This window comes from Acinonyx jubatus, chromosome A2 (assembly GCF_027475565.1).
Source record: "Acinonyx jubatus isolate Ajub_Pintada_27869175 chromosome A2, VMU_Ajub_asm_v1.0, whole genome shotgun sequence".
Taxonomy (NCBI): domain Eukaryota; kingdom Metazoa; phylum Chordata; class Mammalia; order Carnivora; family Felidae; genus Acinonyx; species Acinonyx jubatus.
The window spans coordinates 27,386,439-27,410,340 of NC_069383.1; the positions used below are offsets into that span (position 1 = coordinate 27,386,439).

Genomic DNA, 23,902 nt, shown 5'->3' on the forward strand with positions numbered 1-23,902 from the left:
GTACTATCTCCTCTAGGTCAGATGAGTTCTCTCTTATCATGTTCAAGATAAGAAATCAGTAGACATTACAGGTACAAATTATTCATCCTGTGATTCTTATACTGTTTTCATCTTTCATCAAAACCAGTGCATTTATGAGATCCTTCTTCACCGGAAACCTTGACACTAATCAAAATGTTTCAAATCATTTTTTTAAAAGAAGCTAAAATGCTTCTGACTCATGACAAAGCAGTTTTCTTTTTTAAACCACAAGCTTAACTTGTAGTACATTTTATGCTAACTTTCTCCCCCCAATTTATCTTGGATACTTTTATATCTCTCTGAAATGAGAATTGATTATAGACTGTTTTGCTTTGCTATGATATGGTTGAGGAAGTAGGTTCTGTGTAATCTAGTATGTAGTCACCCAAAAATGTAATTAAGAATAGTTTTTGGTTTTGATTTCAGGATAAATATCCTTAAGGAAATTCTTTTTAAAGGGCACTGCTTATAATTTGTAAGCGAGCATTAAGTGTTTTTAGATCAACGATTCTAAATATGGCTGTATTAACACCTAGATATTTTTTCACTTGTGTATTTCATAAGCATTTGCTAAGCATCTACATTATTCCAGGCACTTCCTCGTGAAGATACAAGTTTGAGTATTAGAGTCTCTTTCCTAAATCTACAGAACAGCACAATAAACTTTGTCCTGGTGAGGCCTCACTAGACTCCGTTCATGTGGGTGACAGGGTTCTTCTGTAAGATTATACACAATAATTTGTATTTTGTTTTTGTGCATATAAAAATGCTTGAAAACAGAGTATAAGTTTCATAAATCATGTCTTATATGTATAAGAAACTATTACCAGTTTGTTTTATTACGATAAAGATAGTGCCTTAAAAAAAAACAAAAAACAAAAAAGGGGTGCCTGGGTGGCTCCATTGGTTAAGCAACTGACTTCGGCTCAGGTCATGACTTCAAGGTCTGTGAGTTCGACCCCTGCATTGGACTCTGTACTAACAGCTCGGAGACTGGAGCCTGCTTTGGATTCTGGGTCCCTCTCTCTCTCTCTCTCTCTCTGCCCCTCCCCCCCCCCACTCACTCTCTGTGTCTTCCCTCAAAAATGAATAAACATTAAAGAAATGTTAAAAGCATTAAAAACCCCTATACTTTTGCATGGCTCTGGATGGCAGAATCTGCATATAATAATCTCTCTCTGGAACTTCATCAATGGCAACAATATTGTTCCAATACAAGAACACTTTGTTTTTCTATATAGCACATCAACAGGCATAGTTTAAAACAAACAACAAACCAAAAACTTGGAATATTACTTTCTAAGGTGGTCTGATAACATAAATGTTTAAAAGCAGTGATTCAGAAGAAACTTCTAAGCAGCTAATATAGACACACTCTGTGGGATAACAAAGACTTAACCTTGATCTCAACCCTGGTGTAGGTTAATGGAGAAGGTGATGCTTGTTATCACAGAGAAGAGATGAAGATCTGAAGGGGCTTTTACTAATAATACAGTTTTATTGAATTGTATGTAGCTCAGGGAAGCTCACCTCTCAAGGCAGAATTCAAAGTAGGATAGTATTCACTTGAAAGAGTTAAATCCTCTGGTCTCTTTGTCTGCTCCCTCACAGGAACAATGAGACTTGTCATTTTCCTAGGATCGAAGGATCCCCTGCAGGCTTTACTGACACCTTGTACATCATACAATGTTGGCCCACTATGTCCAGATGCAAAATCAACAAGGGGTCTTTGGATGAGCCAAGACCACGCACATGCCGGGGGTTGCCAGAGAATCCGTGTCTCAAGGAGTCAAATTTTCTGGGTTAGACTCTTCCTTCTGTGAATGACATGAAAATATATGATGACTATAAGCAGCTTGGAACTTTTGATCAACTCCTAACCAGTTAGCAAAGTGATAGAACAGGTGAAGAAAAACAGGAATAGCTAATAACTTACAGAATGAAGAATATATGCCAAGCACTACTCTAAGTGCTTTTATGTCTTAGCTGATTGCATCTTAAACACAATCCTGTGAGTTTGGTACTATTATTATATTCATTTTATAGTTGAGGAGACTGAGGCAAAGAAAGGTCTTGCTTATCCAAGACTTGTTTATGTTGTCCATCTAATAAATGGGGAAACAGGGAATCAAACTTAGAGAGTCTGACTCCAGAGTGTATGCGATTAACCACCCTGAAATGCTGTCTGTCATACAAAATACAGCTAACATCAGTCTACTTCAAACCTAAAAATAAACTGTTTACGTTATGGTTTCAGGGAATTGTGGACAAGAATAATAGTCAAACCTAAGTAGGAAGAGGTAAAGAGGGAGAGAAAAGAGAGTGAATGAATTAATAAATACATTATGCCCCAAGGGAAATATAAACTATAGAATAAATTACTTAATCCTAGAACCCTCACAAAAGGATGACACATAACTTTAAAACAAATGTCATCCATGGGGCGCCTGGGTGTCTCAGCTGGGTAAGCATCTGACTTTGGCTCAGGTCATGATCTCACAGTTTGGTTCATGGGTTCGAGCCCAACGTAGGACTCTGTGCTGACAGCTCAAAACCTGGGGTGTGCTTTGGATTCTGTGTCTCCCTCTCTCTTTCTGCCCTTCCCCTGCTTGCACTCTGTCTTTCTCAAAAAATAAATAAACATTAAAAAATAATTTAAATAAATAAAAAAACAAATGTCTCTGCGGAACTTTGAGAATGTATAGAGTGTCATACAACTCATTGAAAGGGCATTATAGTGCCAAAAGTTTAGGAATCATTTACTTTGGGGAAATATGTATTTATTTTCTTGATCGATATTTCTTTAAAAGTTAGTACATCTCACAGTGGATGAGGAAATGGTTTGGGGACAAAGAAATAGATTTTGACAGTAATGGAGGCTTCACTCAGGGTTTGTCTTCCAGTTTGTGGAAATTCCCTGCTGTCTTCACTACAACATGAACTTTATATCCAGCAGAAGGAAGTCAGACCCTGAAACTGTCTTTATTTTGTCAGGTGATGTTTCCTTGTGATTCATGGAATCACAATGTTTCCTTGTGGTTCAGATTCTCCATATGTTAAATGGGGTCAAAGGATCTTGTATACTTTCTTGCAAAATGTTTTGAAATGGATATATTTGAAGACTTTTAAAAGAAAGATGGTAGAAAACCCATGACAGTAACATGATTACTGAGAGATTTTAGAATGATTTAGACATTTAAATATTTTTAAGCTTTGAGTTTTTATTTGATTACGCTATATTTTGACATTACTCAGTTTCTGACATAATAGAAACTGACATTATAAAATATGTTTTCCAGCCCTTCTGCATGAATTAACCTTTGGGGGCTGTTATTCCTGGTTATCTTTTTGGGGTCTTTCTCTTTTTCTCCAGGGCGTTTCTACCCTGTTTACGCAGCGGAGTTTTTCAACAGGAACACAAGTCATTTCCTGCAAAATGTACCATCTATTTCTCATCTCTTGCTTATTCCTATGCTTATTCCTATTCCTGCTGAGGACTTTTAGGAAAGCCGGAATGTTGTGCTCACTGCGGCAGTACATATACTAAAATTGGAAAGCCAGAATGTAACTTTCCATCCTTCCTCCTATTGTCAAGAGTAAAACTCGTGGTAAAACTCTCCCACTACATATTGTGTGCCAGACCTCAATGAAAGAAAAACATTTACACACAGCTCTCACCCTTTCAGGTGTTAAATGGTGGCAAATGCAAGGCTAGTGAGGAAGACAAACTTCCTTGCTAGACAGTGACCATGGGCTTCAAGCAAGTCCTGTCAGTACAATCAGGATACATCTTTTTGAGTAAAGAGAGGGGAAACTCAGATTATTCTAGGATGGAAACTATTGAGTGTGGAATGTTGAGAAGTATGGGAGCAATAGATTTATTCAGATCATTCAGACTTCAATAAAGTTAGAAGACAGCAAGGGAGACCTGGGTGGCTCAGTTGGTTGAGTGTCCCGCTTTGGCTCAGGTCATGATCTCACGTTTCTTGAGTTCAAGGCCTGCATTGGGTTCTGTGCTGTCAACCCTGAGCCCACTTCAGGTCCTCTGTCGCCTTCCCTTGCTGCCCCTCCCCTGCTCACACGCTCTTTCTCAAAAATAAATAAACATTTTAAAAAAAGAAAGAAAGAAAGAAAAATAGTAGAAGTCCAGGCTTCTAGTGATTTTAGTTATTTTGTATTCTGTATTCTTCTTCCAAAATCTTTCTGTTTAACCCCAGTATATTTTCACTGAACCCACCCCAGTACACCAATGCATCATATACTGCAGAGCTCCATGCAGGTGTAGGGGCCAAGGGCAGGCCATCCCAAGATAGGCCACATTGGCATGAAGATTCTTTTAAGTTAAAAAAGCAGTCAAAACCTACCAGGTTCAGGAAAAGCTCTTTACCTCTACCACAACTGCCTAAAGCCAATTTAGAAAAAGGACTTGCTCTAGGAAGAGAGCTATCGCCATAGATAACTACATTATGCTATGAATTGGCCCCATAGAGAGGGAAGCACTTAGCAAGCCTGTTTGATCAGTCATCTGTGTCTCATTGTTCCTGAGTGGCCCACCAAACATGTGTTTACCAAACATTTACTCTCTTTCATCTTCCTGTGAATTACATTCCTTCTCTCTGAGGTCTCAGACCCCTACCCCTTTCGCCTTAGTTTAGGATGACATATAGACCTAATTTTGTCTGTCTTTGGAACTTCCATGTCTGTGTGGATTCCTGGGACCTAGAAAATTGAATTTGATTTTCTCCTGTTAATCTGCCTCACGTCAATTCGATTCTTAGTCAAGTTCTAGAAAGACTTAGAAGGGGACAGGAGATTCTTGCTCCGTGACAGAGGTTTATATTTTTTAATCCACTATGGTTCTGAGTTTAATTATTTCTCCTAAAGCTTTCTGTTACAATTATCTTCATCTTATACTATTTTGTTGTTTAGATGTGGTCATTTAACCAATTCATTATGTTATGCCCAGAATTCGTGATCCCCAAAGACCACTAGGGAGCCGAGTCTGATGCAAAAGCAAAGAGCCTTTATTCGAGCTAGCTCGAGCTCAATCCCCTACCTGCACCAACGCAGCGGTGAGATACCAGGGAAAGAGAGCGAGTTTCAAAAGGACAAAGGTTTTATTGGGGCCTGGGGGCAGTTGGTGAGGTAATGGCTATGGCCTCAGCCGATTGGCTGGGGAAGGGTCCTGGGGAAGGGTCGAGTCCTGTTAGGCAGGTGAGGGGGGGGGTTACTCAAGGGGAGGAGGTGTGGTCAAGGTGAAGGACACAGAACAAGATGGAGTCGGCTGGCGTAGGCCCGCCCTTTCAATTAGTCTTTCTTTTTCAGTAAGCCTGTTCCTTTTCCCCTTCTCCACCTCTTCCCCTTTTTTCTTCTCGTCCTTGTCTTTCTTTCCTTCCTTCTTTCCTTCCATCCTTCCTTCCTTCCTTCCTTCCTTCCTTCCTTCCTTCTGTCTTCTTCCTCCTTCTCATTCACTTCCTCTTTTTTCTTCTCCCTCATCTTCTTCCTTCTCTGAGCCAAATGCCCTTTTGAATGAGTGGACTAAATGAAATATCCTTATCTGTCTGGTTTTTTGACATTTTCTATCATATTTATCACACAAGTTAAAACATAAAAAAAAGAAGTATTTTTAGGAGGTTGCTTCTTTATACTCTTTTGTAGAATACATAATTGGTGGAAATCATAATTTCATAGCTTTAACATTCTTGAAAAGATCTTCTTTTGATTAATTTTATTTATTTATTTATTTATTTATTTATTTATTTATTGTACTCTTTAAAAATACTGGTTGATGAAGTTTGGGAAGACACAAATCTGCGCTGAGACAATGTAGTGTGATGATGGAAATCAGGGGTTTTCCTTCCACTGAAGACTCTTGTCTAGGTTGACTTCTGGCTTCTCTGGACATCCTTTTATTTTATTTTAATCTTTTTTAATGTTTATTTATTTTTGAGACAGAGAGAGACAGAGCATGAACGGGGGAGGGTCAGGGAGAGGGAGACACAGACTCCGAAACAGGCTCCAGGCTCTGAGCTGTCAGCACAGAGCCCGACGCCGGGCTCAAACTCACGGACCACGAGATCATGACCTGAGCCGAAGTCGGCCACCCAACCGACTGAGCCACCCAGGCGCCCCTGGATATCCTTTTAAAAAGGCAATCATGGGGCGCCTGGGTGGCACAGTCGGTTAAGCGTCCGACTTCAGCCAGGTCACGATCTCGCGGTCCGTCGCGTCGGGCTCTGGGCTGATGGCTCAGAGCCTGGAGCCTGTTTCCGATTCTGTGTCTCCCTCTCTCTCTGCCCCTCCCCCGTTCATGCTCTGTCTCTCTCTGTCCCCAAAATAAATAAAAAACGTTGAAAAAATAAAAAGGCAATCATATTTGTAGGTTTTACTTGTTAGAATCTAGTATTTTTGGTTTCTATTTTTTATGTTTATCTACCTTCTTTAATTGGATTATAAGGTAAAGGGTTTTACTTTTTGCTTCAGTTGTATCTTCCACAGTAGTGAAAAAAAGAAGTAGCTCGATAATTGTTGATTGACCAGCATTTCCCATTTTTAATGTCTTCATATGCCATATTTTTAAGTCATTTACACATGATTGTGTCTATTCATCAGTTTACCAACACAAAAATATAACTAATACTACTCATAGATCCAATATATTATTTGCATTTTAAAAAACACCTTTTCTTCTAGAAGGATTTTTGATTTTTTTTAACATTTATTTATTATTTTTGAGAGACAGAAAGAGAGCATGAGCAGGGGAGAAACAGAGAGAGAGGGAGACACAGAATCTGAAGCAGTCTCCAGGCTCCAAGCCAGTCAGCACAGAGCCCGACGCGGGGCTCCAACTCACAAACAGTGAGATAATGACCTGAGCGGAAGTTGGACACAACTGACTGAGCCACCCAGGGCCCCCCAGAAGGATTTTTGAATTTGGCATTCTTTCTCACGGTCCTCCATGAATGCAAAAGATAATGTTTCTTTTTCAACTGCAAAGACATCCTTTTGATCAGCTAATTAGGTCCTGTTGGTTTTCCTTTGAGGCCTATCAATCATCCATGTCAGAAGTTAAAGAATGTTTTGTTCTCATTTGTTCTACCAGGTTCTCCATCATTAGTTTAATTTTGGATGCATTCTTGAAGTGAAACTCTGATCTTTAGTCATGGTTTATTAAGTCTCTCTTCTGAAATGCACCATCCTCTTATCTTATATATCACGGTGCCATTCCAAACCGTGCGTGCCTTTCAAGATCCATGTCAAATGTTATGTACTTCATGACACCACTCACAGTTCATTTCTGTCTCTCTCTTGCACTTCTTCAGTGCTCTGATTTCACCTGTACTGTTGAACATTGCATTTTGCTTTTCATTCATTAAAATTCATTGAGCACCTTTCACTTGTCAGGCACTGTACATACCATTAGAGACACAAAGATGAATGACTCAGGGTCTTTACCCTCAAAGATGTTGCCACTGATGGGGGAGACAAAACATTATGTGGTGGGTTCAATAATGAACTAGCCACGATAGTACAGGAGGCCAGAGGGGGGGAGTCTTCTGGACCCCAGAAAAGTCTATCCAATAAGCTGACATCTAAACCAAGCCTTAAAAAGTGAGTATAGGGGCGCCTGGGTGGCGAGTCAGTTGAGCGTCCGACTTTGGCTTAGGTCATGATCTTGCAGTTTGTGAGTTCAAGCCCAGCGTCGGGCTCTGTGCAGACCACTCAGAGCCTGGAGCCTGCTTCTGATTCTGTGTCTCCCTCTCTCTCTGCCCCTCCCCCACTCATGCTCTATCTCTCTCACTCTCAAAAATAAATAAACATTAATAAAAGTGAGTATAGAGTTGGAAAACGTGATTAGAAGTATTTCACATAGTAGGGAACACATAGAGGAAACAGAGAGAAGTAGTTCTGAATGATGACAGACCCAAGATGCGTTCTGGAGTAAGGAGCTAATGTACATAGAAACTGCATTGGAATTTTGGTCTAAGGATGTTTGAAGTCTGCTCACTTGGGATGATTACAAGATTTAAGATAGAGAAGGCATCTGCTAGGGCATACTGTTAGCTTGAAATATATTTACAGTTTGGGACAGGACTTGTATTCATTTTATAGTTTAACATACTAAGAATTATTGCATGGAATGAAGCCTTAGGGAGCATTTAGTATTACATTGTAGTAAACAGATTTCTGTTACTATGCTGTGATTACCATATTGCTTAATTGAATCTACTAATCAATATTATGGAGGCTACTGGAATGGAGCCAGGTAACCTTAACATAAAAGTATTAGTTATTATCTGATTTATACACTCAAATTTGGTAAATGACAGTACTGCGTGATAAATTGCTGAGTCTAGACAATGGATGCATTGGACTATTTTCATTTGAACCATTAATGAATCATGTATAAGTTTTTATTCATTATTCTCCATGTCCTGTTGAATTTTTTATAATAAACTATATAAGAAAGTTATCAAATATATTTCAGTATAAGAATTTTATGTTCTACCTCTCTTCAAATTTCTACCTAGAGGATTACTGGTAGGTAGTACCAGTTCTTTAAAGTCAAGTCCGTTATACAGCTTGGTGGTTGTCAGGTCAGCTTCCCTAATTCTGTTCAATATGTTGTGAATTGCTTGATACTCTAATGAGTTCATACCTATGTCTGAATAAGCCTAAAGGGAATAAATATTATATTGGATGAAAAGAAATAAAAGAGATTATATTAAGAAAAATATGGAGGAATGTAATCAGGGTTAAAAATATCATACTGAGGGGCGCCTGGGTGGCGCAGTCGGTTAAGCGTCCAACTTCAGCCAGGTCACGATCTCGCGGTCCGTGAGTTCGAGCCCCGCGTCAGGCTCTGGGCTGATGGCTCAGAGCCTGGAGCCTGTTTCCGATTCTGTGTCTCCCTCTCTCTCTGCCCCTCCCCCGTTCATGCTCTGTCTCTCTTTGTCCCAAAAATAAATAAATAAACGTTGAAAAAAAAATTAAAAAAAAAGTATCGTACTGATACTGTGTTTAGGAAAGGTCAACTCTGATAGTAGTTATTGTAATTGTAAAAAAAAAAAAAAGATCTTAGTTGTCTATAAGCTCAGTGTGAACAAAAAAAAATTATGATTAGAGGCTAAAACAGGGTAATACACATTAATTTATTATTAAGCCGCAAGAGGAGGAGGGCAGTATTTGAATCAATGAAATCAATAGACCCATTTTCCCATTGTTCACTGCCATTGTCAGACCACTTGTGGACTATTCAAGTGGAGATAGTTCACCTAACGTTTAAAAGATGGTAAAGAACTTAGAAATTATGAAATATGAAAGATGAGGAAATTTTGGATGCTCAACCTAGAAAAGAATTAACAGAAACATGATACGAGTTTTTTAAGAGGAATTATTTGTACCATTTGTTACTTAGAGGCTAATAGAAAAAAAAAAAGACATGTTACAAAGACAAATTTCATCTTCATGGGGAGGTTTATCCAAAATTAGAATAAGGAATGGGTTTTATAAAGAGTTCTGTTCTCAATCACTTAAAGGTTTTTAATAATCTAAATAAAGTTCTGGTAGGGATTTATTTGTGATGAGATTGGACCAAATGACCAATAATACTGCCTTCAGTGTTCAGGTTTGGGAAATAGCACTCCCATAAAGCAAATAAGATGTATTCCTGATATTCTAATGCAGGTTTTTTGAGGCTATGCCCTTAGATTTGTCCTCACCTCTAAGACAGTAAAAGGTGATAGATTTGTTATAAGAACATTAATTATATTGAACTCGTTATATTTTATTTTTACTATCACATTATTATTTATTATGTACCCAAAGAAATGTGCTTTACATTTCCTAAGTATTATAATATATCCAAACAACATATCTACAAGGTACAAATTATTAGTTTCATTTAGGATTAAAGAAAATTGGCTTAAAGAAGTTTATATAAATTGCTTAATGTCACACAGCTAGTAAATAACACAGAGATGTTATTCCATACAAATCAATAAAAGATAAACTTGGAAGTGATATAGAATTATGATTTCAAGTAAGGGTGCCTGGGGCTTAATCATTACTTTGAAGTCCCCAAAGACTTCCTCTTCCAGTACCCACGGTTGGCCAGATCAGATTCACATTTCACTGAGGCAGACTCCAGAAAGCCAGATTATGGATAAATAAATAACTGTACATACATTCTGGGAATATTCACAATAATAGTCCCTGCTCTTAGGCAGGAAAAAAAAACTGCCATTTTATCTATTTACCAAGAGAAATCACAGTCATGAGGTGTGGAAATATGGGACAATCAATACATTCTCTCATGCTACATTGTTAGTTGTCTATGATGAGTGATGAATAAAAAAGAACTGAAGATATATCAACATGGAAATCATGGACATGCTTAGATGAGGAAGAAGTGTTAGATAACTCAAGGTTTTAATGGTATTACTTTAAGATACCCATGCTTTTATTCTGGTTGACAAACTATCTTATATAGATATTAACATACTTAATTAACTTACCAAAAAGTATTGTGGTCAAGTCTTCAGTTTTTTCATTTAAGTCATTGACAACCCATGTTCTAACCAATAGTGTTTATATTACATTGTAAATCTCAGAAGACAAATATATAATCCCAATTTTCTAGTTAGTACAGCTTCTAAGTACTGATCAGAGAATCAAAGTTTATCTGGCTCAAAACCCAGTGAAAGCCATGTGAGTCAGGGATAATGTCATTATAAACTATTTGTGCAGAATTAAAGAATATTTACTTTGGGTGCAACCATAAATTCTTAAACTGACGATTTCAAGGGGAAAATAGAAACCTCTAAGTCACTAATGTGACAATAAGAATGAACTTGGATGATCAGATTGGGGAATCAAAAAAAAAAAAAAAGAAGAAGAAGAAAGAAAGAAAGAAAAGCAGGTCTTTTAGAAACACCATAAATTATGTTGTTAAACTATGGCTGGATTCTAATGCAAATCTAGGCTACCCAGGCATAAAAGACAGCGACAATTGGCAAACACTGTATTATTTATTTTCTCGATAAGCTATCTATCAAACTCTTCTTTCCCAATGAAATGCACCCATGTACCATGGAGGAAAAGCAATTGGTAGTGATGGAGTATAACCCTGGGAACTTCTCTGAACTTTAGTAGAATCAAATGAATGTCAAAGTCCTCTGTAAATTCACAGTTGCTTGCTTGTATAAACCAAATGAGAGGGAGAGATTCATTTGGTTGCTAAGCAGAGAAAGTGGTTCCTGAAATGTTTCATGATCAGTTTGATGAGCCTGTCAGGTGCCTTCCCTGAATCCACTGCCATAAAGCACACCAACTTAAACCTCAGAGTCACAGAAATTGCAACTCATCATGAAAATTGCCAATTCTTTCCAATCTCAAAAGAAGAAAAAAACTGCATGGAGATACCATATTTTTAAAATTTTTTTTTCATGTTTATTTATTATTGAGAGACAGAGAGACACAGAGCATGAGCAGGGGAGGGGTAGAGAGAGGGGAAGACTCAGAATCTGAAACAGGTTCCAGGATCTGAGCTGTCAGCACAGAGCCTGATGCAGGGCTCGAACTCACGAACTGTAAGATCATGACCTGAGCCGTAGTCAGTCGCCTGACCAACTGAGCCACCCAGGCGCCCTGAGATACCATATTTTGTAGGTACTTGAGCCTACTAATCAATAGTAGGATTTTTCCAAAGTCTGGAGCAGAAGAATTTGGAAATGTTATCATTTCCAGTCAGAGAACTTCTGGTTTATATGTTATTCCAAAAAAAAAAAAAAAGAAAGAAAGAAAAGCTCATTTATTCATCATGATTTTATTTAATAATCAACAGAAGACTTAGGAGAGGTAAAAAGTACAAATCTTAATCAACAATCTTGAAGATGCAAGAAATGTATCGTTATTTTCTTTAAATCAACGTGCTCTGATTGGAACCTCAATTCAGACATCTGATGGAAATGTAAGTAAATTTGAGAGTTCTTGCCCTCTCTTTACCCCCATTATAACATATGGATCCAGAATTACCTGGTACCAGGGGAATAGGCATGTGGTCGTCACATGAGCCTATTATGATGGCTACTGGTTTAATAATTACCCACATCTGTACAGAGTCACCCGGAGGTTGTTGCGCTTCTATGTTCTTGTAATGTTGCCAAGCTTGGAATTAAGAATCTTGGTTGGAGCTGAGAATTTCAGCGCCTTGCAATCACCCTTGAGGAAAGGGAACATCATCACTCCATGTAAAGGATGCATACACTAAAGAGAAAAAACACCACCTGGTATATCAAAAAAAAAAAAAAAACAGTGAAAACCAAACACAAATAGATGTATCAGTACATTATTCCTACAACTGAAGTCTTGTCTAAAATTTTTGCTTGAGGCCCAGAATTTTTTTTTAATTTTTATTTAAGATAATTTTTAAATTTACAGAAAGGCTGCAAGTGAATAGTTTCCATTTGCCCTTTACCCAGCCTCCCCTAATGTTAATATCCTTTATAACACAGCAAAATGATCAAAACCAGGAGATTAATATTGGTACACTACTGTTAATTAAAATACAGACCTTATTCAACCTTCAGCAGGTTTTCCACATTGTATTTAGTTTTTCTGTCTCTTTTGTCCAATCTGTCACTATTCTTCAGTCTTTATCTTTCAGGACATTGCCACTTTTGAAGAGTGTCGGTCACTTAATTTATAGAATATCCCTCATTTGGTTTATCTGATGTTATTTGCATGAGGTTATACATGTTAAGACACAGAAGTGATTTTTTCAGGGCATCGCAGAAAGTAATGTCAATAAGTCTTATTATTAGTAATATTACTAGTGAGCACTTGGCTAAGGTTCTGTCCCTGGGGCTTGAGTTTCTCAAGTAACTAAGTTACTCTTTGTCCATTTGTAGTGCAACAATTATTGTTACTATGGTATTTGTCCAATGCTAATTTTTTTCCCTTTATTCTTTCTGCATTTATTAATTGGAATTTTTCAATAAGGAAATCTGTTTCTTCTTATTGATTTGTTTATTCCATTTATATCAGTATGGACTTACAGATATTTATTTTATTTATGGGTTATAATCCAATAACATCAGGGATTCTGAAATTTAAACCATAATAGTACTCTATTTCTTTCTTTGAGCTCCACATGCTTCCTCTTCTACTGTGACTATAATTGTCTCTGGTTCATTACAACATGTCTGTTTATTTCGTTCTTCTTTTACTGTTTCCTTTGATTTTCCTTCTCAGTCTTATTCCTCCTTTTTAAAATGTTATCTAAAATATTCTGTCATCCTTCATTAAAAACTTATTATTGCCCCCCAACATTGTCATTTTTCCCCATTACCCTCACCCTGCACCCCCTTTATTTCTATTTACTTTATGTATAGGGGCTGATAGACAGAGATATTTTGTCCTGTATGAACAAAGATAAATTGCCTATTCCCATCTTTTGAAAATAGTCCACTCGTTCTTTTGACTTTCAAGATGAATGTGAGTAAATTAAAGGAGTTCATTCTCTATTTTGGCCATCAATTTTCCGTAGGCACTGAGTAAGGTGACTGCTAATGATACTGGTAATGGGTTATACTTCTTTTTGTTGTATTATTGTAGTTGACTTCAGAGAAGGATTGACAGTACTTTTTGAACAACTCCTGATTCCATCAATCTTTGAACTAAAAATAATTTAAAATAACACATAAATTTCTGTAAGAAAATTAAAGCAAAATTTTGTCCTTTGTATCTCGGTATGACAGTTGCTTAAACCACCCATATATTTTTATAGTTAGATCCACATCAAATATATAAACTTTCCCTATTCTAGCCAGAGGTTATAAATCTGACTTTTTCAGGTGTATCAAAATATATGCCCATGACATATATTTTATTGTGTTGGAGAAGAGAAATCTTGAAAGGAAATTAACAGAAAGATAAACTCTTTCTGTATTCCTTGGAAATTTCTAATGAAAGCTTATTCAGAATATTTTTTCTTATTGTGAATAGCTAAAAATATCTTTATAAGGATGGGCAAAGGGAATTATACTTCAGTGAGACAGCAATCAGTTAAACATATCCAATTGTACCTAAAGAATTTAGAGAATAGGCTTAGATCTTTGAGATGCTAAATGGTTCATTACAACCAACAATAATTAGGAAGCAGAGATCTTTCAAACAACAGTTACTAAAGATTTTAGAAGTGGATAATTTTAAAAGTAAGAATGTCATTTAAAAGTGCCTATATTATTAAATAAAGATAAAATATATGCATTTCAAAAGTATAATATTTACTTTATTAAACATTAATTAAAATTCCCTAAATGTAAAAATCCTGAGGCCATCCATTTAAATACTAACAACCCAGAAAATATATGCTTTGAGATTCTTTCCCATTAAAAAAAAAAGAATCAGTAATTATAATTAAAAACAATTTTCATTCCCAAGAGTGGAAATAGGAATAGCAAATAATAACCTAAGAAAGAAATGTGAAGAGCTTCTGGGAAAGAGACAAGGTTTAGCTTGTGACTATTAATGACTCTTTAATAAATAAATACATGGATGTCATAATCCTTGTGACAATAGGATAACAATATGGCAAAGTCATGATAGCTACCTCAAGTGAATCTACATATTTAAACACATTTTAAGCCAAATCTTAAAAGATATAGCTTGAACTTGACAAAATGATCACAAAATTCATGTAGGAAGGAAAAACTACACAGATTTTAATTTGAGTAAAGAAATATAAAATACAAGGGGTGGAGACGTGCCTGATAATTTTTAAACTGCATTTTATTTATTTTTTTTTTTGTTTTAAATGTTGATTTATATTGAGAGAGGGAGGGTACAAGCTCAAGGTGCCTGCCTATGGGGCAGTGTGGAGGGGAGGTGGGGAGCACCAGAGCTGAGTAAGAGGAGGAGAGTGACAAAGGGAGAGAAAATCCCAAACTGACTCCATCAGCCCAGAGCCCAACGCAAGGCTCAATCTCAAGAATATGAGATCATGACCTGAGCCAAAACCAAGAGTCAGATGCTTAACAGACTGAGCCACATAGGCACCCCTTAAGCTGCATTTTAATGTCACACTACATCCAGTTCTCTTACATGTGTTTCTATAAGAAATAGGTATTTGACCCATGTTGGGATGTTTAGAATTCAAATATATAATAGACTGGATGTGTGCAGTAAAGACAATTACTTAGAACTTGCTTCTTATTCCCCTACCGGTACCAAAGGATACATCACCACGGAGAGAGAAGGCACTGTGAGCAAAACAAAGTGACCATCAATGAGAAAAATACAAAACACCACTTATACATGTAAGCAGGTTTTTTCTACTCTTTTCAAACACTCATCCCTAAGACATATTATTTAGTTTGAAGGAAAAGCCTTCTTTCAAATAGCCTAGGTAGTATAGGTGAATGATGTTGGTTAACTGGAAAAATGTTCAGATCACCCACATTTTTCAATGTATATTGGTTAAAACTCAAAACTGTAACATAATTTATTTCACATTTGGCACTCCTTTTCAATAAGCTATGTCAAACTATCTTGTAAAAAGGAAATATTTATACCAATTACTGGTGATCCTGAGTTTATTTCATGTTATAAAATGTTTACTATTATCTACTCCTATTAACGAAAGATAAAACTACATGCCAGTTCCCAGACTGTTTGCATTTTGGCAATATGTTTTTTTCTCTTTCTCCTTTTTTTTTTTTTTGGCATACAGGAAATGTTTGATCATGGTAACTAATGAACTCAATTGAATTATGTCTAATAGTTATATTTGATTCACATTTAATTATTTCCCAAAGCTGAAGTCCAAACCTTATTGTGCACACAGTGACAGACTGGATTATTACTCCCATTCTGCCTTCCTTCCTGTATTCATGTTCCTAGCCATGCAGCTGTGCGGAGTGCTCTCTCTATGACCTGGCATGATTCCCTACTCCTCGGTGTGGTTTTGTGACATGCTTTGACCAATAAAATGACACACAGTAGGCCAATTTCTAGCATAAGCTACAAGAGGCTTAAGTATTTAAAAACACTTGTTCTTTTTTGATTTTGCCATCACCTTGTGAAGGACATGCTCAGGTTAAACTGCTCATTTTAGATAAAACAGTTGAGAGACATATGCTAAAAAGCTGGGCCACTCCTATGAACCCAGCCTATATCAGCCTACTCAGAAACAAATTGGGGACCCTTGCTAAGAATAGAAGAGCCACCCAGTCCAGGCTAGCCTAGATTAGCTGACAATAGAAATAAATGTGAGAAATAAATATTTATTGTTATAGGACACTAATGCTACGTGGCTGGTTATTTTGCAACCATATTGTATCAACAGCTAACTTCTAAATCCTCATACATAGTGAAGGATCTCCTAATCTTATCCTGTTCCTCCTGCTTTATAAAGAATTTACAGTTTTAGCTGAATATTCCACTAAATTATTACCAATTAAGTAATAAGCAATGGCTTAATGATTTATTACATTATTGTCATAACGTATTAATTATTCACGATTGACATCATTTTAATCCTCATGACTGCTTATGGCAATCTCTTTATATATAATCTATTTCCTCAAAGCTTTTAATAACACCTGAATAATGAATTGATACATTTGTTTGAATTGAAACATGAAGGCAAAATTTTTCTGACAGAATGTAAGTCTGATTAGCTTGGGGATACTATGCAGATTAGTTTATAGGACAGACATTCTCCATAAATTTAATAGGTTAATTCTATAATGCTAAAGTACTGATAAAACATACTTAAAGAATATAATAGTATAAAAAGAATTTAATCCAAACATACTGTATTAAAAAGAGTGTAGTAACATTTTGATTTTTTTTTTCTATCCCTTTTGGGCGTGTTGGATTGAATAAAATGCCTATAAATAAGAGAGCAACTGGTATAATTTATGGTCAGGAGGTTTCCAATTCTTTGCTTTTGCCAATTTGAAATGAGAATTAAAAGTGACTAAAATAATTTTTGGTTATATATCATTGAGATTTGAGCCTTCAAAGATGTGTCAAACAGTCTATAATTAAAAATAATTTTTCATGGGGCGCCTGGGTGGCTCAGTCGGTTAAGCATCCGTCAGCTCAGGTCACGATCTCATGGTCCATGAGTTCGAGCCCTGCGTCGGGCTCTGGGCTGATGGCTCAGAGCCTGGAGCCTGCTTTAGATTCTGTGTCTCCCTCTCTCTCTGCCCCTCCCCCGTTCATGCTCTGTCTCTCTCTGTCTCAAAAATAAATAAACATTAAAAAAAAAATTAAAAAAAATTTTTTTCATAATAGATCACTGACTTTGGCATTTAAGGAATTGAGTGACACTTCGATGAAAAAGAAATCAAACTTCCTTCCATTCTTGTCTACTGATTTCTGTGAAAATAATTTCTCCTGTTCACATCTATAAAAACAAGACAAATTGGAATACAGTTTATGCAGAACTGTGTCCACTCTAGCAGCTTCCTATTCATTCACAGACAAGAGCTAATTGAAAGAAAAATCACTAATCTCAATAAGAAACATTCAAATTTTACTTTTAATGTTTAATAATTATATATTGATACTATATTTATTATGCACAGTGATAATACTGATGGCGTCAGCCTGAAAACATTTTTGAATGCTTATAACCCTTCAAAGAAATTTTGCACTTACTATGTGTATATTTTCTTTACAAAGAGTAAAGGTGGGATTATCAATAAAAGTCTTTCAAGAATAAAAAGTAGATTATATTAGGATAAAATTGTATGGTTAAAATGGAATTGAAATATGAATTCAAAGGAGAATAAAAACAAAAGATGTAAAATTCCTGAATGTCTGGGAAAAAAATTGTTGATGTATTGTTTGGCATCATTTTGATTATTTGAATTTCACTGGATATTTAAGAGTACTAGACCCCTGTTTCTTATCAAATTCCAGGAATTATTTCCATTTAAACTCATTATGAGAAATCTTAGATGTGAAGTTAAAAATGTGCAAGAGGATATATAGATTTCCAAATATTATTTTAGGAAATACTAGATAACCATTGATTCAGGCTTTGAGAGCCTCTGGGAGACTCTTGCCACTCTGCAAGCAAGCATCCAAATCTTTCTCTCTCTCATTATTGCCAGGATTCTGTTTGAATCGTTTATTTATGCTTTAGGCAAGAAAAGAGACCCTTGGGTTGCCAGTGAGAAAACAAAGTATGGATAATAAATAGAAAATAAATAGGCCACTACTTAAAGATAAAACCCTGCTGATGAAGTTTTGGGGTGATATGGGGTTTGAGGGGTCCAGAGCTGATGGCCAAGAAAGAATTCTTGAAGATGTCTTTGGTGCAAAAAGGTGATTTTATTAAAGCATGGGGACAGGACCCACGGGCAGGAAGAGCTGCACTGAGGTTGTGACGAATAACTCATTATATACCATGAGGTTGGAAGGGGATCAGGGATAGAGTAAGTCTCTAGGGTATTTTGAACCTTGAGGGGCTAGCTGTTGCTAGGCAAATGCCACTTATTATCATTTAATAAAACCTCAGTCATGAGACCCTTCAGATGTATATGGGGGGGAGCATAAGCTTGGAGTATGATTGCAGGATATATCTTGGGGCAGTTGAGATCAAGGAAGTAAAGTTACAGGATCCTGAAGGTTGGGATAACGTTAAGCTAAGGTTCCCTTTTGCCCATAGCAAAGTGTCATCATCGAGGCACCTGAGCTTCTAGAGGGAGATTACTCTGCCGGTTTCAAGGACTTGTCAATGGGCTGTAGCTGGTAAAGGAATTTAATTTTTCATTTGCCTTAGTTTCCCACATTACCATGGCAAACACTTAAACCCCTTTCCTTTGTTCTTGGGCAGCCAGAAGTGTCCAAGGAATACCGTACATATTCCACCTGTGGGAGGTAGTGTGCGAGCCTGTATTTTGCCCTCAGCTTGCTCCACGCTCCCTCATCACGTGCTACATTACATTTATGGATAGTGGCTAATTTTTCCTGAGAATTTATCATATTGCAAGTTCTATCTACATTTAATAACTCCTTTAATCTTCATGCCTACTACATGAAGTAGACACAATTGTTAGCCCCATTTTACAGATTAAAACTGGGGCTCAGAGAGGCTAACTAACACACACACCATTATATAGCTGCTTTGAATAAGATAGTCACAGATACACAGGCGACCTCAAGTAATATCCCTGTAGGAACTGCCTCAGGCTTCCCCCTCACTCCCTCCCCATGACCCCTTCGCTAGTGCCTTCCCACCGCTCACTTCACTCCATGCCCATAAAGAAAAGACAGGAAGAATGTACACCGAAGATTAACACTGATGATCTCTGGATGATAGTTTAACCGGTAATTTTTACTTTTGTCTGTGTTAATTTCTGACGTGTTGTAAATTATGGGGTGGAAGGAGATGTGCCAGATTAGCTCATTGTTCCACAAATAGTCATTCTCTTTCCCCCATCTCGGTGAAGAAGCAAACATTTCTGTAGAGTTGGAGCTGGGCTTGCCAGAGGAATGTGGAAAGACAGGATTGTGGTTTCGATACTAGCCCCCTTCTGACTGGTGTGAGGGGATAGCTCACTGTGGTGTTGATTTACATTTTGCGGATGGTGAGTGATGCCGAGCATCTTTTCATTCAGGTCCTCTGCCCATTTTTTAAATCAGCATTTTTTGGTTTTTGTTTGTTTGCTTTTTGATTTTTTTGGTGTTGAGTTGTATGAGCCCTTTATATATTCTGGATTAACCCCTTTTCAGATGTAGTATTTGCAAATATCTTCTGCTAGTCCATAGATTGCCTTTTTCATTTTGTTAATGGTTTCCTTCACTGTGCAAAAGCTTCTCAGTTGGATATAATCCTAATAGTTTATTTTTGCTTTTGTTTACCTTGCCTGAGAAGACACTCCCTCATGCACTGTTAGTGGGAATGTAAATTTATGCAACCACTATGGAAAACAGTATGGAGCATCCTCAGAAAAATAAAAATAGAAATACCGTATGATCCAGTAATTCTACTACTGGGTATTTACCCAAAGAAAATGAAAAAAACTAATTTCAAAAGATATATGCACCCCTATGTTTATTGCAGCATTATTCACAATAGCCAAGATATGGAAGCAACCTTAATGCCCGTCTCTAGATGAATGGATAAAGAAGATGTAGTATACGTATGAAATGGAATGTTACTTAGTCAAAGGAAAAGAGATCTTGCTATTTGCAACAACATGGATGGACCTAGCAAGTATTATACTAACGGAAATAAGTCGGACAGAGAAAGACAAACACCATATGATTTCACTTATATGTACAATCTAAACAACAAATGAACAAACAAGCAAACAAATAAATAAACAAAAACCAAAGATTCATAAATACAGAGAACAAACTGGTGGTTGCCAGAGGGGCGGTGAGGGGATGAGCAACAAGGAGATTAAGAGGGGAATTAGGGGATTAAGGGGTATAAACTTTTGGTTATAAAATAAGTAAATCACAGTGTTGAAGAGTAGGGAATATAGTCAGTAATGCAAAGTAGGGAATATAATCAGTAATACTGTGATAATGATGTATGGCAACAGTTGGTGACATTTATTGTGTTAAGCGTTGAGTAATGTATAGAATTGTTGAATCACTATGTTGTACACCTGAAACTAGTATAACATTAAATACTAACTGTATTTTAATAAACAAAAGTTCAAGTAAACAAAAAAAGTGATTATACGCCAGAGTCCCAAGCCAAGGCTTCAAGTGGCATCTCTCATTTGTGCCTATTCATCTAGGAGCTTCTGTCCTCTGGCAAGAGAAGATGCCTCAGATAAGAAGATGCCCACCCCCAGACTGTAGCCAGAAGCAGAGATATACCCCAGTCCACCTGTAAATATATGAGAAAGAAAGACATGCTAGTTGTATTTGGGAGTTGAGTTTTGCAGAACAAAATTGAGTAATATAATACATGCCTACTGCATTTAAACTCTCGAATTACGAATCATATAAATTTATTCCCCTCCAAAAATAACAAACTGATAAACTGTCCCTCATAATACTTCAAAGCTCTTCGTCATTGATTGACATTGCTCATTGATCTCCAATGTTTTTTGTTCTGTGGGCATCTAATTCATTCATCGGTGTTTGATTTTACATGTAAATTAGATGTCGATTCAACAAAGAAAAGCTGGAGTTAGAGCTCATTTCCTAAAGCACTTATACTCTGCACTCTACCTTTGCACAGCCCTTTCCTTACCCCATGGGGAGAAGCTGGCTGTGCAACTCCATTCTGTCTGCACTTAACACAGCCACGGGATGCCTGGAGAAGTCCTGCTGGCTGCAAACGGTGAGGTGAGATTTCAACTTTCTGGCAGTTAGATGCACTTAGTTAATAACCCTGCACACCATGGTACCGTTTTTCAGTGTGCCTCCAATAGGAGTAAAATCCAGGCTTAAAAAAAAATATATCTTGATTTGTTATCTGTACAACTTACGAGATTTGTCACAAATCCAACTCCTGTCAGGTGGTCATTTTCCTCAATGGGGTGCAGTCCAAGATCTGCCTGTCTTTTGTAAGAATAAGGCCGTGACTTGTGTGTTTGTGAATGAGAATCAAACTGTAACAGAAGGTTGTTTGTTTGTTTTCTCCTTTGCTCATTATCCTGGCCTATTTATACAAGCAGTTTCAAAAAAAAGAGCAGAGATACCCATGATGAATCTGAATTAACCAAAGAAGCCACCTACAACTTCAGACAGCAGGAGTCAACTTGACTGATACAGAGAGTGGGAATGACAAAGGGATGCTAACAGATGCTTTCCTAACAGAGACCTGGCAGATTGGGCTATGTCCAGACTTAAGTTTTTACTCTATTACTCATGTTATGTCCCAGTTTGCTTGACAAACCACCATTGGAGATTGTCTATCACTGAGAGTCCATGGTAAATCTTCTGTGAGGTTGCCTTCTGTTATTCAAAGAGAAAACACTTTATCACAAAGACATTTAAGTGGAAAATATCCCTTCTTAAAAAGGAGTCTGTGCCTTTAATTACCTCACTTGGTAGGTAGTCTTTATAGTTAAAATATAGATCAATTGATCTATCTATCTAAAACGCTCAATCAATCAACAATAACAAAACCTCACCTACAGTTGTTCCAGGTTGGGAGATATTTATATATAGATATAGACATAGATATAGATATCTGTCTACATCTATCTCTATATCTGTCTCTATATCTATCTATATATATATCTTAATTTTAGAGACTGCCTACCAAATAAGATAATTAAAGGCATACATATGTGCGTATGAAAAGGCATATATATTTACACATATGTAAAAGTAGGTATATATGTATCATTAGTGGGACAAAGGTCTAAAGAGACTAAAAATAATGAATACAGATTAAAGATAATGATCACTTTTGAGTTCTATATCTTGTTATTTTTGACAGAAACAAGTTTTTGGAGAGGAAATAACATTTAGGAAAATCTTTCAGATTTAACCTTTTAGAGGCAGTGAAATTGAATTATACAAATCATATTAAAAGTGATGGATGCTTCCCAGCTACATCTCTCTCTGATACTGTGGAAAACTTCTCAGTTTCACAATCACTTTCTGTAAAGGAATTGTTGAAAATGGCTTAACTTGGTGAAGTCAGATAATTGAGATGACTAGTTATTAAGCTACAAAAAACAAGTAGAAAAATGATGATACCCAGTCTTGCATTTTATAATGTAAAAGAACTTCCAAGCAAGTTATTTACTGTCCAAAGGCACAGGCAGTTTTGCAGTTCTAGTCCAAGCAGCGTGCCTGACAAATAGGCACCCAACAGTGTTTTCTTAATCTAAGTCAACTAGCCCTCTTTAATTTTACAAATTGTTTGTTGGAGAAGTTACTGATTTACCATCCTATCTCCTCCTATTCTTGACCCTATATTTTTTCTTGAAATTTTAATTTAGTAGAAGAAAGAGCATCAACTTTTAAAAAACGGGGAATGTCTAATATTTAGTGAGGAGAGTTACTATTTGATTAAATTTAAGCTTGACCTGGAGGTGATGTGCTTTGCATGTAAATGGGCTGGAATGTAGAATTACAACCAAAGGCGATGTCCCCCCTCCCCCCACCAAAAAAAAATCCTGCTAGCTGTGAAGAGGCATAGAGATCAAAGGCTCAATCTCCACATGTACTCTGCTCTTAGTAGGTCTGTGATGCCTTACATGTCACTAAACTTTAAGTTTCAGTTTCTCTGTGCTACCTAACTCTGGGAGTTTTTGTGGAAATAAAGTAATGTTTGTGAAATGCTGAATGCAATGCCTAAAATAGAGTAATAGTGTTATGTTTTATTGTTTGTAAGGATTCAGAAGTTAACTTTAGATACCAATCTACTGGGCATCCCAGCTGCAAAATTTAACCTAAGGTCATGCAAAGTGTCCTTCTTTGGCACTGTTGTTCATAGGCTCAGTGGAGTGATGTATCACTGGTCAGACCCATTGGAGGGAATATAATGAGTCTCCACTCAACTGGGACTTTGAGGGTGCTACGCCACAGTGGGCATTACCAGGTCTAAGAGACTTGTTCAGAGGTACTACAAATGGCATAAATGTTAAGTGGGGAAAATACTTTGTCTACCTTTGGTTTTATCCTTTTACCTAACAGGATGCATATGTATATATGAATATTCTTCTTGGATAAAGAATCTACTGATTGACCGTACAAACTGTTACCATTCAGATGCCAGAGTCTTAAGTAGCCTCTCCCTATTCTAACCAGGTTAGCTTTAATAATATTAAAAGCTCTGCCTTCCAGGGAAGGGAATTGGGGTGGAAGCATATGTTATATGTGTCTTTTTTCAGATCCTGGGACTAAGGTTTCATACTTCAAGGTACTATGCATATATTTGGTT

At 36.8% G+C, this 23,902-nt stretch overlaps 1 long non-coding RNA gene across 1 annotated transcript in view; it reads left to right on the forward strand.

The window, feature by feature from the left end:
- LOC128314726 (uncharacterized) overlaps positions 1-21,349 on the forward strand; it is a 212,044-nt gene extending 190,695 nt beyond the window's left edge. Inside the window, exon 4 of the long non-coding RNA XR_008296672.1 lies at positions 21,242-21,349. This is a non-coding gene — a long non-coding RNA (uncharacterized LOC128314726). The remainder of the gene's footprint in view (positions 1-21,241) is intronic.
- Positions 21,350-23,902: the final 2,553 nt, after the last annotated feature.